Raw genomic sequence first — 13,189 nt, 5'->3', positions numbered from 1 at the left:
GTGTGTGTATAATGTGTGTGTGTGTGTGTGTGTACGTATTGTAGGTTTGCTATAAAGGAGGAAAAGAAAAACTAAGTACCAAGTGCTTTAGTGTAAAAGTACACCCATGGTCGAAGTATAGTTTACTTTGACCATTGGTAGACTTTTTCAAAGTAAACTGAAACGAGTAAGAGAATTTGTGTACATAAATGAATGCCAGACGTAGAAACTGCTCTCTTTTAAGTGAGTGTGTGTGCTGGCAACTAATTAATCACGGGTACAGGATAGATTTAGAAATTGGGTTCTGAAAACGACGAAAATTATCGTAAGTTTTAACATTTTACATAATGAACGTCATCCTTTTGTGACATACTCTGTATAAGCGTCAGCTACTTTTATTTCAAAATGTATAAGTCGTAAAGATGTATTTTCAATTATATTTTTGAAACAAAAAAGCCTCTATTAGCCATAAGACATCTATGATTTTCAATAACAACATTTGAAACGTACGAGATACCAGTAAATGTATAATTTATTTATTTATTTGAAGGTAAGACCGAGCCTTTTGTAAATTTGATTCGTTATTTAGTTTTGGCAATCAAAGAGAAATTTTTTAATATTAGAATATTGACGTATTTGTAGCATGAATTGTCACAACAATTCTAAAACAATTTCAGCATGGCAACGAGATTGTTGATACTGGTCTGTGCGCGCCAAATCTTTTACTCCAACCCAGTGATATGTAAGTGAAAATTTAAGTTTATACATCTTATTATGTATCGTGCCGACAACCTTTTATTGTATTTAATGAGTGAGTGCACCTGTGTGTTGAGAAATTAACTTGAAACCATCGTCTTGTCAAGTTTAAATCGGCAGAAAATGTAACGGCAATTCTGAACGTAGGTATAGCCGTAAAAAAAAAAAAGATGCTCTTTGTTGCCCACTACTACTAGTTTATGTGACTATTTTAAATGGAGAATGCATTTTAAATTGTAGTTTTCCCAAGTTTGCAGCTTTGGAGCAAGAGACCAGGCTATTATAGGCTAGGCTGTAAAATTGAAGACTACTACCGCGGTCTGGTTCCCGCCGGTCGCCGACTGGAATATTTAAAGCCTTTTGTTTATGGTTTTGTTTATGTTTATGTCTTTTGTGTGTATTTATAATGGTAGAACTATGTGTTAACTCTACGTCGGGTATTTCCTTTGAAACCGACTTTTCCAATAGTAGTTTGGTTGCTTTTTGAGAATTTACCGTTATTTTTTTGTTGGTCGACTGTAATTAACCTGTAATTAACCCAGAACTGATTATGTTTTTGTATGCTGGCCAGCCTGGAATGTTATCATGCATGCACAATGTTATAGGGGAACTTTTGGTAAAAAAAAAAAAATAGGTTTCCTTTACTGGGGGCGTCCACCATCCTGGCTGAGTAACAAGGCCCACTAGGTTAGGGTACGTTAGGTCAGTGTGGTTCCTTTTATAATAGATTTCCTTAGCCAATCCCTTCTTGAACATATGGCTCCCTAATGACTTTCGTTTTCTTGGAACCGTTCCATACAGTCTGTGTGGAGCTATTACTCAGAAATGCCTTTATAATACATCTTTTGCCCAAGTTTCTGACGTTCATCCCCAAGTGGCCCACTTTGCACGTAAACTGGTAGTTACTGAACCAGAGGGGTGCATTAGTAGTCTTCAGATTTACCAACATCTTTGGTATTGCTTGTCAAATGGGCCAGTATGCAGCGTAGAGAGAAAGGGGTAGGCATCCCCTAGCAAAAACTTTTTTAGAATAAAAGTTACTTTACATTCACCAAACCACCTGAAAAGTAATTTACTTGGTTAATTTCCATCAATTTGCCAATCAACAATTTTCTCCAGATCTGTTTCTGATATTCAGTGTTACTTGTGGGGTCCAGGGGGTAGGCAAAATCCCCTGGCCAGGTCAGAACACGGCGCCTTAGCCTAAGTCAGGTTAGGAAGGTAAAGTCTGGTTAGGCATGGAAAATGTGTGGACCATTTTCACGGTTGGATTTCTCACATCTACCCATTTCTCTTTTCTGCATCCACTCCGTCAAATGTTTTATGCATTTGTACCCATTTCCCTTCTCTGCATCCACTCCGTCAGGTGTTTTATGCATTTCTGATTATGGTAAATGTAAATGAGGTGGCCACACTAAGATATTATCCATTAATTTCTTGACCAAGGAACATAGAATAAGTTGCATAAAATACGGTACAGGTGAGGATTTGAAAAGTATACATGATAATGGGAAATTTGTCAACTGTTCTTTTGTGTTTTTGCGTATATCCCCAAGGGCTGGTGCTAAGCATGGTGCCCTGTGGAGCTTTCGCACTGTTTAGTACCAGCCCCTAGGGGATGAACATAAAACAAAAAAAATTATAAATTTCCTGTTATCTCGGAAACTCTCAAATTTCTCTATATTCAGTCAGAAAATTATATTGATAAGGATCTTCATGTGGCCATCTCCTTTACACCTATCCTGATTGTTACTGTTGGTGTACACCTCTCAGTTACGCATCCATGGGCACCTTTTTATACCTACAACAAATTTGTCACTTGTAGGCTGGGGGAAACTAAAAACAAGTGAACTGCGCTGACAAGAATTGTCCAAAATGCCAAATCCACCAGATAAGTAGTTGAAAAATACACAATTCAGTTTTATCCCATAATTACTGTCGGTCAGAAAATACCCGGATAGGCTATACAGATGTCTCAAAACTAATTCCAGTGGTGTATGCTTACTCCATCGAACCTACCATTTACAACATTGATTTTGCCCCTGATGATTGCTCCTAATTATAGAATAGCTTGCAGTGTTGTATTTAGCTTTAGGTCATTAATTAAAAGGATTGCTTATCAACGCAGAATACTGGTGATTTTGGCAGTTTTTTTACTCATATGAGTTCTTGATACTGGAATTTTTTGCTTTGTTCTTAAGCCTCTTAAAAGTTCTTTATAAGAAAACATTCTTAAGCCTCTTAAAAGTCCTTTATAAGAAAACATACCAGAACTTATAGAAAATATACTTTTGTTGAGATACCCTTCAGTATTTATGCATTTCAGACTGGCACTGAACGTGGCATTCATGCATGTGGGGCTGGTATTAAGGGAAAACTTACCTGGATAATTTGCAAAGTTGACAATGGTTATCATAATTTCGCTATTGAAATATGTCCAGTGGAGCTAGAAAAAAATCAGAACCGAAACATTCCTAACCAATAAATAATAAAACAAAAATTATCACATAAGGAGAATAAGTTTTTAAACATCTAACTTCCCTGGTAGTTATATATATAGCTTAAGTCCCTGACGTCACGGCAGAATTTCAAAAAACTCCCTGGTGATCGGTGAACCACCTGTGCGCCCTCTACCCAGGTACCTGGAACCATTCCAACTATTCTCAGATCTTCCCTGCAGCTGTGTCAGGTAACATCAATGGAATTTGGAACTCGTATTCCTCATTTTGGTGAAGTAACATCAATGGAATTGGCTTTCACTTATTTTGGTGAAGTACTTTTGGATTTTCTTATTTTCTTATAACATATCTGACTTCATCGAGTGTGAAAATGTGTGTGTGGGGATGCAAGCGGCTTGCTAAAGTCTCCTTGGATCCCCACTCAGTATGTCTGAAGAACGGAATGGAAGACCGGCTCAGAAGAGCCAAGAGTACTGTGTCTCACTCTTCTTGATATAACCAGGGAATAGTTAATTCTTTTCCCTTGCTAACTATCCTATTGATCCTTCTCCCGTAGTGGTAGTCTCTGAACCCCCTACTGAAACAGGTAAGGACCCAACACTTAATGATTTGTTGGCTGCCATTCAGACCCTGGCCCAACAGGTAAAATCCCTCTCAGAAGACAGGGATAATATGTGATCGACAATAAGAGATCTAAGAAATACAAGTGTTAATATGTTGTTAGTGCAAGTGCAGTGGAGGGTGCGACCGCTCGGTCCTGTTGTGCTCCTAGTCCTAGACCTCTTCCAGGCTCACCAACCCCTGTGAGAAGGAAAGTCGACAGATGAAGGGAGGCAAGAGGCTTTAGCTACCGAGCAGTCGTCCCCTCGAGCGTACCTGTTGACATTTCCCAGGGCGCTCACCTCGCCATAGGAAAGGCGAGGTTAAAGTGTTTTTCGTCCACCAGTTGCTGTACGTCAACCGGAGGAAGCTTTTGACCGATGTCGCACAGGCGGCCAGTTCTCAAGTAACCTCTAGGTTTGGCGGGGACAACGAACGTTAGAAGTCTGGGCGCCAGGGCGCCAGGAGGAAGTCAGGCATCGGAAGCTCGACGCCAGGGCATCGGCGTCGAGAAGCTGGACGCCAGGCGTCGGGCGTCGGCTGGACGCCAGGGCGTCAGGCGTCGAGAAACTGGACGCCAGGACATCAGCGTCGAGAGGCTGGGCGCCAGGGCTGCGTCGGGAAGCTGGGCGCCAGGACTTGGGCGTCTAGGAGCTGGACTCCAGGGCGTCAGGGCGTCGAGAAGCTGGACGCCAGGACGTCAAGTGTCGGAAGCTGGACTCCAGGGCGCGGCGTCATGAGGCTGGGCGCCGGGGCGTCGAGCGTCGAGAAGCTGGACGCCAGGGCGCCAAGCGTCGGAAGCTGGCGCCAGGATGTCAGGCGTGAAGCTGGACGCCAGGACGTCAAGTGTCGAAGTTAGACACCAGGACGCCAGGCGTCATTAAGCTGGACGCCAAGACATTAAGCTTCAAGAAAATGGACGCCAACACGCCAGGCGCCAAGAGACTGGGCGCCAGGGCGCCAGGCGTCAAGATGATATTTTGAAAGACGCCGCTACTTCCGTCTTGGAAAATCGGAAGAAGAGAATGATAATATCCTGCATTCTCCTGTGAATCCTATTGTAGAGATTTTCCGACGAAGACAATATAAAAGACCATCAGCTTTCATCAGACTTGAAAAGACTTATGAAGCTATTTTCGGAAATTTTTTCCAGAGAAATTTATCCTGACTGCTCCTTGTTCCCCGCCTTCAGAATTTACTCTTGTGAAGGCGTCTAAGAGGGCAGCATTTACGAAGAATGGATACTTTCGAAGGAGAAACAATGAAAGACAACCTTTGTTTTCCCTCCAACCAAACTAGCTCAAGGTCTAGCGTTTAGTATCAAACTAGAGAATCGTTCGGCCTCGAAATACCTGCCCCTTCCCAGGAAGGAAGATGGAATTATTCAACACGACTGACGCCGAAGAACTCATATATCTGATGTCGTGTATGGATAAAGGACTCTGAGATAGTTCCAACGAATCTACTGCATCTTTCTCAGCGGGAATCCTGAAGAAAAGAGCCCATCTTTGCTCTTTCCTAGCTAATGGGGTCACGTCCAATCAAAATCAGAACTGATTTATACCCCTTTTTTCCTCTCACCTCTTCTCTCAAGATTTGGTAAAGAGACCTTTTCATCCTTGGCCCAGAAAACCACGTAAGATTTAATATCTAAAATAGCAAGAAAAGTCCTACTAACGACTTTCATCGCTAAAAAGAGTAAGGCTGAGGCTCCTGTGTTTCAGGTGTTACGAACCGAACTTTTCGGCCCTTAAGAAAAACACAGGATCTAGATGGAAATATTATTGGGGCTGCTCTGGCTAATCGACAGCTCGCACACACAAAGGAGGAGGAATAACAAAAATACAGGAGTTTGCTATAAAAATAGATTTATTAATATTAAAGTTAATAAAAATCTTAAACAAAAAAAGGCCATAACAAAATGAGCCAGGTCCGAGCTACAAAACACAAAAATAAAGCAATATTACTTTATATCAAAAGAAGTACCAGCAGCAGTCGATACAAAAAAAAGCCATCTCCAGCGAAGTCCACCAACTAACGACAACAGGCGTAATATCACGGCGATCCTGCTGCCGTCTCGCCAAATACAAAGGACACGGGCCACTGCACCCGAGCCAAAACTGCGGACAGGGTCTCCACCTGCGGCCAACAAACAACCATCTTCGTTGGTGCGCTGCTCCAGTCTGGGCCCAAACACCGCCTGCCCAAGAAACGTCTTCAAAGTCGAACTGCTGCTGGTACTCAAAAGTTCTCTTCCCCAAGAGAACAACCTGTTCGCTTCTGCTGCCCGAACCTGACTAAAGGTTGGCGCCAGGAGGGGAGGACATTAAAACAGCCAAACGGCTGCCCAAGCGTCTTCAAGTCGACTGCTGCCTCAAGTTCTCTTCCCCAGAGAACAACCTGACTAAAGGTTGGAACCTGACCACAGACAGGCGTAACTCCTGTGAAAATAAGAGGAGGGGGAGGATTAGCCAAATAAACAAACTACCGAACCGCCCATAAAACAACCAAAGATCCTAATACCTTCCCTCTCGACAGAAAAAAAAAAATTACAAAATTTTTTTTTTTTTTTTCAAAATAACCAACCTCCTCAATGTGGTGAAAACTCCGACAACCAGAGCAGAGCCAATCCTGTCACACGGTCGCCAATGTTCGAACCGAACTTTTCGGCCCTTAAGAAAAACACAGGATCTAGATGGAAATATTATTGGGGCTGCTCTGGCTAATCGACAGCTTAACAAAAATACAGGAGTTTGCTATAAAAATAGATTTATTAATATTAAAGTTAATAAAAATCTTAAACAAAAAAGGCCATAACAAAATGAGCCAGGTCCGGGCCACGAAACACAAAAAATAAAGCAATATTACTTTATATCAAAAAGAAGTACCAGCAGCAGTCGATACAAAAAAAAGCCATCTCCAGCGAAGTCCACCAACTAACGACAACAGGCGTAATATCACGGCGTCCTGCTGCCGTCTCGCCAAAATACAAAGGACACGGGCCACTGCACCGAGCCAAAACTGCGGACAGGGTCTCCACCTGCGGCCAACAAACAACCATCTTCGTTGGTGCGCTGCTCCAGTCTGGGCCCAAACACCGGCTGCCCAAGAAACGTCTTCAAAGTCGAACTGCTGCTGGTACTCAAAGTTCTCTTCCCAAGAGAACAACCTGTTCGCTACTGCTGCCCGAACCTGACTAAAGGTTGGCGCCACGCCAACACAGACGTAAACACTCCTGTGAAAATAAGAGGAGGGGAGGATTAGCCAAATAAACAAACTACCGAACCGCCATAAAACAACCAAAGATCCTAATACAGGTATCTCAGCTCTTTCGTGGTCGGCCCTCCAATAGAGGTTCCTCTAGGGCGGGTAGATGAATGGCAACGAGAAGAGGCTCTACACAGGGAAGAAAGAGGACCTGCCTTTCTTCTCCTGCAGACTGCGGTAGGAGCCAGACTGTCCAGCCTGAGGAGGCCCCCTATAGTAACAAGACAATTAGACTTTTTTGCCAAATGCAACAACAGAACAAAGGCAAAGGCTTTATAGCAACAAATGTCTATGATGTTGCAAAAGGAGACCAGACAGAGAGTTCAAGATCCGAATTCCCCAGGATTCTACATTCGGTTATTCCTGATCCCCAAATGCTTGGGGGTTAGAGACCGGTGCTAGACGTGATTGCACTCAACTTTTCTGTGCAATAAACAAAGGTTGCTATGGAAACGACAAAATCGGTTCTAGCAGCTGTCGGACAGCATGACTGGATGGCCTCACTGGACCTCCAGGATGTGTATTTTTACATCTCCATGCACCCGAACTCCAAGAATTTTCTGAAGTTCGTCCACGGGAAAGGTTTTTCCAGTTTCGGTCTCTTTGTTTCAGCCTAAACAGACGGGATGACGTCTGGCTCTGGAGTCGAGACCTCTCAAGAGCAAGTTACCCAATATTGAGGGACGTCATGATAAAACTTCATAAACTCCAGGTTGTAGCCACTGGAGCAGCCGGAGCTCTTCCTTCCAGCCCCAAGGGTAGCTCTCCTACTAAGAACAAATGTAGACAGTCCTGTTCAGTCAGGATACCAGGCTGCAAGAGCGTGGCGGACTCTGTGCTGCCTTTTGTACATCCTCCTCTTCCTCCTTAGGATTGGTACTTGTCTGCTGAACCCTCTCCACGATCCATTATTGACGATGAGGAGGAAATAATTGCCGTAGTTGAGGCTTCCCCAACCTGTCCCCAACAGCAGGAAGCCCCGCATATAGCTTTACTACAAAATATACAGCAGACTTTGTCTTCCCTGGTACAAGCGTGACAACCAGGCAAAGAGAAGAAGGATAATAGACGTCCAACTAAAGCTTCTAGACGTCCAGAAGTTTAAGACGCAGAACGTAGTGAATGAAACTCTAGACGCTGGATGCAGTGGCGTCAAGCATCTAGGAGTGAAACACCATGACGACAAGCGTCAATGAACCCAAGACGTCAAGCGTCAAGGCATTGGACGTCAGGACGTCAGGCTTCAAGATATTGGAAACCAAGATGTGGAGGTAGCTCAGGACGCAAGATGCACTGGCATCAAGCGTCTAACAAAGATTTTCACAAGGATGATTGCCAATATAGCAGGTTTTTTCTTCACTCGAGAAACATCAGAATCTCCTTGTACTTAGACGACTGGCTCCTCAGAGCTCCTTCCCGCACACTCTGCCTGGAGGATCTTCAGACCACGATTTAGGTATAGAAGGAATTAGGTCTACTGATAAACAGATAGAAATCTCAGCTGATCCCATTCCAAAAGTTTCTATACCTTAGGATGAAGATTCAGAGTCAGGATTTTCGGGCTTTTCCGTCTATTGCAAGGACGGGACAAGCCTTAAGAAAATTTCAGGACTTTATAGACAGACATGCTCGGCGAAGGAATGGATGAGTCTGCTGGGGACCCTTTCCTCGCTGGAACGGTTTGTCTCCTTTGGGAGGTTAATTCTATGCCCGTTACAGTTTCATCTAAATCAGAACTGGGACAAGGAAATAGAACTGGAGACCAAGTGCATCCCCATTTCGGAACCAATAAGGCCGTATTTACAGTGGTGGAACGACCCCGTCTAGCTCCAGGAGGTCCCTTCTCTATATTAGAGGAACCCAGACCTAGTGTTGTTATCCGACGCGTCGGACTCAGTATGGGGAGCAACACTAGGGAAATAACAAGTCTCGGGCTCCTGGACCAGAGAGCAGGAGAAGTTAAACATCAGTTAGAAGGAACTAACTGCAATCCTTCTAGCTCTCAGGGAGTTCGAACACAGTGGGGAACAGAGAGGTGCAGGTCAACACCGACAACACGGCAGCGTTGGCCTACATTAGCAAATAAAGGGGCACTCACTCCAGGTCTCTATACGAGACAACAAGAGAACCTCTTCTCTGGGCAAAAGAGAAGAATGTCAAACTAGTAACCCGCTTTATCCAAGGGGAGAAAAAATGTGAGGGCGAACATTCTGAGCAGGAAATCAAGTCCTCTCAACAGAATGGATGCTACATCAGGACGTGTGCAGTAGCATGTGGCGACTTTGGGGACGTCCTTGCATAGATCTCTTCGCCACAACGCAAACGAAGACGCTGGAAACTTACTGCTCTCCCGTACCAGATCCCGGGGCTATATACATAGACGCGTTCCTGGTGGACTGGTCCAACTTGGACGTGTATGCATTTCCCTCTTTCAAGATAATACACAGGGTACTGCAAAAAATTTGTTTCACACGAGGGTACCAGATTGATCATTGTGGCCCTTTACTGGCCGATAAAAGATTGTTTCACAGAGGTTCTGGAATGGATAGTGGACATCCCGAGGAGCCTACCTCAGAGAGTAGGTCTATTCAAACAACCTCACTTGGAAAGATATCACCAAAACCCCAAGCGCTACAAGTAACTGCCTTCAGACTATCAAAAACTTACAAGAGCTACAGGTTTTTTTTTCGAAGAGGCGGTTGGTGCTATAGAAAGAGTAAGGAGGTCATCCACCATGAGGGTATACAAATCCAAGTGGGAGATATTTAGAGGATGGTACAAGAGCAACCATGTGTCCTCTTCCAGTACCTCTGTAACTCAAATTGTGGACTTCCTTCTACACCGTAAGAGGAAGCTTAATTTTTTCCTACCTCTACCATTAAGGACTATAGGAGTATGATGGCAGCAGTTTTTAGACATAAAAACTTGAACCTATAAAACAATAAGAATCTCCAGGACCTACTCAGATTCTTCGAAACTGCTAAGGAGAGAGTACAGAACTCACCAGCATGGAACCTAGACGTGGTCCTGAGGTTCCTCATGGGGAGTAAGCTCGATCCCTTACAGAGAACATTTTTAAGAGGACCTCACCATGAAAACTCTTTTCTTGTTCAGTTTGGCCACAGCGAAAAGAGTTAGTGAGATACATGCTCTCAGCGAGAATATGGACTTTAGACAAGACAAGGCAATCTGCTCACTGCAACTAGGATTCCTTGCAAAAAATGAATACTCATCACAACCCTGACACAGAACGTTCGAGATTCCGAATCTAACGGACATTACAGGGGATAAGAGAGAGAAAGTCCTATTCCAGGTAAGGGCTCTAAGGCACTACCCGGACAGGACAAAGGACTTAAGAAGGAATTCAGAAGGGCTTTGGTGCTCAGTCAAAAAGCTCTCTGTACAGGTGTCGAAGAATGCTCTGTCTTATTTTATCAGGCAGTTGAAAAAGAAGCTCATATGAAAGGTAGCGAGTTGGACATAAGATTCTGAAAGTAAAGACGCACGAGTTCAGGGCAGTTGCAACCTCTGTAGCACTTAAACAGAACAGGTCCCTGCAGAGTATCTTGGACATGACCTTCTGGAGAAACAAGTCAGTATTTACCTCTCACTGTCTAAAACAAGTCCAAACATTATCACGAAGACTGCTATACGCTGGGTCCGTTTATAGCTTCTACTAGTGGGAGAGGGTAATACCCTACAGTCCCATAAACCAATACCCTTTTTCTTACTTTGGGATGGAGAATTTTTATGGTTGTTTGTGAAGACTGGACGCAGTCTTCCGCATTCATTGGTTTGAAAGTTCCTCGGAGCGCCTGGAACTAGGGTATTGAGAGGAGGTCTAGTCACATAGAGGTTATACACCGGTTGACAGCCCCTAGAGATTTTTCAGCCCCCTGGGTGGATCGCTGGATCTCTTAAGGAATGCAGACATAATGAGGGCGAGTTCATTGAAGTCAGCTTCCTTAATCCAATTCCATAAAACAATACCTTTTGTTCTTGCCTTGGAATGGTTGAAATTTTATGGTTGTTTGTGAAGATTGAAACTTAGTCTTCCACAATCATTGGGATGAAAGTTCCTTGGTAGCGCCCGAACAAGGGTATTGAGAGGAGGTCTAGTCACATAGAGGTTATACACGGTTGACAGCCCTAGAGATTTTCAGCCCCTGGGTGGATCGCTGGATCTCTTAAGGAATGCAGACATAATGAGAAATATTGAAGTCAGCTTCCTTAACAGGTAGGAACCTAGAGTTGATTTACAACTTTAATTATAATTCCAACGATGTTAGCTGTCTCTGACCCTCCACCAAAGGTGTCAATCAGCTATATATATAACTACCAGGGAAGTTAGATGTTTAAAAATGTTATTTTCATAATAAAATAAATTTTTGAACATACTTACCTGATTTATATATAATTATATTCCCACCCTCCTCCCCTCTAGAGACTAGGGGCATGGAAGATCTGAGGAATAGTTGGAATGGTTCCAGGTACCTGGGTAGAGGGCGCACAGGTGGTTCACCTGACTACCGATCGGCGATTGCCGTGAGTTTTGAAATTCTGCCGTGACGTGGATCGCTGGGACTTATGCTATATATATAACTACCAGGTAAGTATGTTCAAAAATTTTTTTTATTATGAAAATAACATTTTTTTCCATTAGCAACATAAAAAAAATGCTGGAAGGTAGTGGATCTGGCAACAACTCAATAGAAAATTTTTCATACAATTAACCTTGCCCTTCTCTATAAAGGCATTATGACAGATAATGTTTATAGCCATTATTATTTTTAGTGAAATGAATTATGAAAGCCATGATCTAATGTCCTCACTGTTCCAGTTATGGTTTGACAGCTTAATAATTAAAGGGATTTCATTTAGTTAACGCTTATTCCGAAGCTCGATGGGTGTAAATATAAAAATTGTGACCTTCAAAGCAGCAAATGTTCTGTGATATAAATGACTTGACATGAAGCTGTCTTGCTTGGCAAGTATGTAATAAAGTATGATAAGGTAATAAATTGTGCACAACCATACCCTCTTAAGAAGTTGAATTGTCTGGAAGCCTGCGGAAACATACATACCCAAGGCTCTATAGAAGACATGAGAATTGGAAAGTTAGTTAATGGGGATGATTCGTTAGAAAGTAAAGAAAATTGTGATTTGACAGTTTTAGTGAGTAGCCCTGTTTTTTTGGCATGTTTTTTTATGTCATATATAAAATTAACTCAGTATGAGGTTTGTTATGCACACCTTATTTTTCTGTGGTAACCTTCTTGTTTTTTACATACTGTAATGAGGGACTACACTTTCCAAGGTCATTTCAAGTTTGAAATGCATGTAAATTCCCTAGACCCTAGAAATTTAACACCAAAACGAAAGTCTCCATTCCCAAGTCTTTTTGGCCCTGTAGGGGGGTAGTACGTATGTGAGGTGCACTTTAGGCATTACTAAAGGTTATTTGTAGTGTCCCTTCGGCCCCGAGCTGCAACCCCTTCCATTCTTTTTATTGTCCGTCTATTCATATCCTGTTTCTTCCGCTGATAACCGGGAACTGCCTGTACTGTATTTCATAGTGGAACTGCGAGGCTTTCCTCCTGTTACACTTTTTAAATCTACCTACTCAATTTCCTTTCCAGTGCTGAATGACCTCGTAGGTCCCAGCGCTTGGCCTTTGGCCTAAACTCTATACTCCATTCCATTCCATTCCAAGTTTTTGTACATGCTTCTATTTAACTTGACTTTGTCTGTCTGTTTGTGTCAAAACTTGCAATAGATTTTTGACCCACGTCTACCGAAACGACTTCGCCCAGATTTGGTGTACATGTTCAAATACTACTTCAATTTTATCGTTGTGTAGTATGCAGAAAAACCTAGCCAAGGGATCATGTTTTCATAGGTGTGAAAATGCAGTGTTGGGACCATAGATGCGTACGCTTTTGTGATGACTGTGTAAACTAGCGTGGATGGGGCTTTGCAGTCAGTTCAGTCACTCGGTGATGCAAGCTGTACTTATTCAACTGTCAAACAGTAAAGAGTCACAAGTAAATCTAATTAACAAAATTTTAAAACTGCTTATATTTTAAAATCCTCCAAAAAGTATAAAATAAAATTTCTGTGATCCACAA

The 13,189-nt window shown here is 42.9% G+C and overlaps 1 protein-coding gene across 2 annotated transcripts in view; it reads left to right on the top strand.

Annotated features, from left to right (window-relative positions):
- The first annotated feature begins 201 nt into the window (after positions 1 to 201).
- Positions 202 to 13,189, top strand: part of glu (structural maintenance of chromosomes 4-like protein gluon) — a 33,661-nt gene continuing 20,673 nt past the window's right edge. Inside the window, exons 1-2 of one of the 2 annotated variants that reach the window (XM_067082628.1) lie at positions 202 to 304; positions 657 to 721. The gene's annotated coding sequence lies outside the window, so the exon portion shown is untranslated. Of the gene's footprint in view, positions 305 to 656; positions 879 to 13,189 lie in introns of those variants that run through there. The other variant, XM_067082629.1, reaches the window with a different exon arrangement.

The sequence above is a fragment of the Macrobrachium rosenbergii genome, chromosome 39 (assembly GCF_040412425.1).
Source record: "Macrobrachium rosenbergii isolate ZJJX-2024 chromosome 39, ASM4041242v1, whole genome shotgun sequence".
NCBI classification, from domain to species: Eukaryota; Metazoa; Arthropoda; class Malacostraca; order Decapoda; family Palaemonidae; genus Macrobrachium; species Macrobrachium rosenbergii.
Note: the sequence above shows the minus strand (reverse complement) of the source record. Positions and strands in the feature narration are given on the sequence as shown.